The following is a 2,533-nucleotide window of genomic DNA, read 5'->3' on the forward strand; positions in this document are numbered from 1 at the left end:
AAAAAAGATTCCACATGCGTATGAGCAAACGATAAAGAGGGAGAGAGAGGTGTCTATTCTTCTCACGGGATAAGCCTAAGAAGAATATTAACATTGACATATCAATATATACTGAAGGCAGATAAGACAAGTAACAAATTTAATTTTCCAATGAATAAAATATTTTTGTATGGAAAGGTCAAAGGGAGCAGACAAAACCACCAAGTCCCCCCTCCCCTCTGTGGCTAATTAGTTATTGTCATTTTCCATGTGCACCAAAACTAGCTAGCTAGCTAATTGCCTAGAATTTGATTTCCAAATAGTGAAATTCAATCAAGGATCAACGATTAATTATGCCCATTTCTACATAAACTTGGAAAACTGGGAACTTGAAAATTTTGAAAATGGGTGTTTGCAATGACATTTTACACTATTTTTATCTGAAGAGAGGGAGAATATTGAAAACAGTTTTTTCATATTTATTGAGTTGAGTAGTAAAAGGTTTTTACAAAAAATTAAATAACTTTTCCACGCGTTGAATGAATTAAATAATATTTCTTCTAACATTTTTACATACTAAGGGCGTCATAGGTTAGATAAAAAATAATAATAATTTAATTAATTGAACATCAACTCAATTGAAAATATGTTTTTTTATTTTGAAAGAATAAAATATGAAAATAAGATTTAAAATTTATAATAGGAATAACTTTCTGTTTATAATTATTTAAATTGTAGAACTACCCTCTTCACATATATCTTTCTATTTTTCTCTTTTTGTAATTCAGCTATAACTTTCTCTCTCACTATATTATAAACTTTTTTTAAAAATATTTATCTATCATTTAAAAAAATGTTATTATCATATAACTAAAAAGGGTATGTTTTTCTTTTCTGTTATGTAGTTAAACTTGTACTTTTTTTCTCTGTAAATTTTACGTCAATGATGAATGAAGACCAGAGGTAAAAGAAATATTCAAAACGGTGACGGATCGGAATTTGTATAGACTCATGTGTGGAACAAACATAAGGCATCTGGAAAGCCATATCTTGAAAGAAACATAAGCTGTATTATAACACACAAGTGGGACCAAAAATAATAACGAAAAGATTTTTTTTCCCCTTTAAATGCAAGAAAACATTTAAAATGAATATAGTTATATCATATATATATATAAAAGAAACCTAATGAAATTAAGACTCCTCTTCCTTTTATATACATTCACAATCACAACCACCACATCACCTACCTTAATCAGATAAAGTTTTAACTCTTTTGTGTATTTTTATGGAAAATAGATTTTAAGAAAAGGGTGAAAATACAAAAGAAAACCAGGTTTGGGTGTGTTTAGTAAAAAAGAAAAAAATATATATATATATTTACAAATATTAAAAACAAACAAACAAATGGCAAACAAAAAGAGGACGGATCAAATTTGTATATTTACAAAGATATTTTATTCATCTTAATTAACTCATAATTGGTATTATCATAAAGCAATTACCTTTTTTAGTTTATGTTCTTCAACTTTTCAATTGTGTCAAAATGAGAGTGGTGACAGTCAAGTTTGTATATTTACAAGATTACATATGTATTGTTTTCATCTTAATTAACTTATAATTGATATAATAATAAAATAATATTTTTTAATTTTCAGTTTTATCAAGTAATAGTTAAAAGATAATTATTTTAAATACCAAAACAATAAAATTATTTTTTATTTTGAAAAAATTAATCTTTTCATTATTCTATCCACGCTATCTGGCAACGCCTAGAAGCTAAATAACAAGGCAAAACCATGTGAGCCTTTCCATTAATTAATCAAAGCTAATAAAAAGGTGTGTGGTCCTTCCCGTTCCATTAGGGCTTTGTCTAATATGTCACTGTTTTGTCAACCATGAAAAAAAAAACCCAAAGACACAGGGAACCACCCAAAGCTAAAGACAAAACCATGCCCCTCCTTCCTCCCTGTACTGATTCCACCAACCTGGCCAATACATAGCCTTCATCTTTATTTAAATAATAATAATCTTTAATCATATACATACATATATATTTATCGAAGGGACCAAAAGGTCACTAAGCACATGCCGACCGTCTTTATCGACCGCCTGCTTAATGTTCTCTTACAAGATAATTTTTTTTTTTAAAAAAAAGAAGATTTATTTTTTTATTTTAACAAACATCTATATAGATACCATGTTCTTTGCTTTAGGGTAAAGGACATATCGATAAAAGCAAGCATTGCATGCTTAATTTGAACCATCAATGTCCAGCTTGTGCTTCTATCTCAGAAAAAAAAAAGTATTTTTTAGTCTTTACTTTTGAATTTTGATTAGTTTAATGATAATATGTGGTAATTTGAATTTAAGGATTTTTGTTGGTTTCCAAAGAGACTTTTAACTGGTTGACCGTTTCTTTGATTTGGAGTTAAACTCTGTGTTATTGTAATTTGTTTAAAAGTCCAACTGCTCCCTTGTTGATCTAATTTATATCAACAAGTCAGTGTCAATAGCTGTAAAGAAGAACCAAGAGCCTCCATTAAATACCCCC

Source organism: Gossypium arboreum, chromosome 5, assembly GCF_025698485.1.
Source record: "Gossypium arboreum isolate Shixiya-1 chromosome 5, ASM2569848v2, whole genome shotgun sequence".
NCBI classification, from domain to species: Eukaryota; Viridiplantae; Streptophyta; class Magnoliopsida; order Malvales; family Malvaceae; genus Gossypium; species Gossypium arboreum.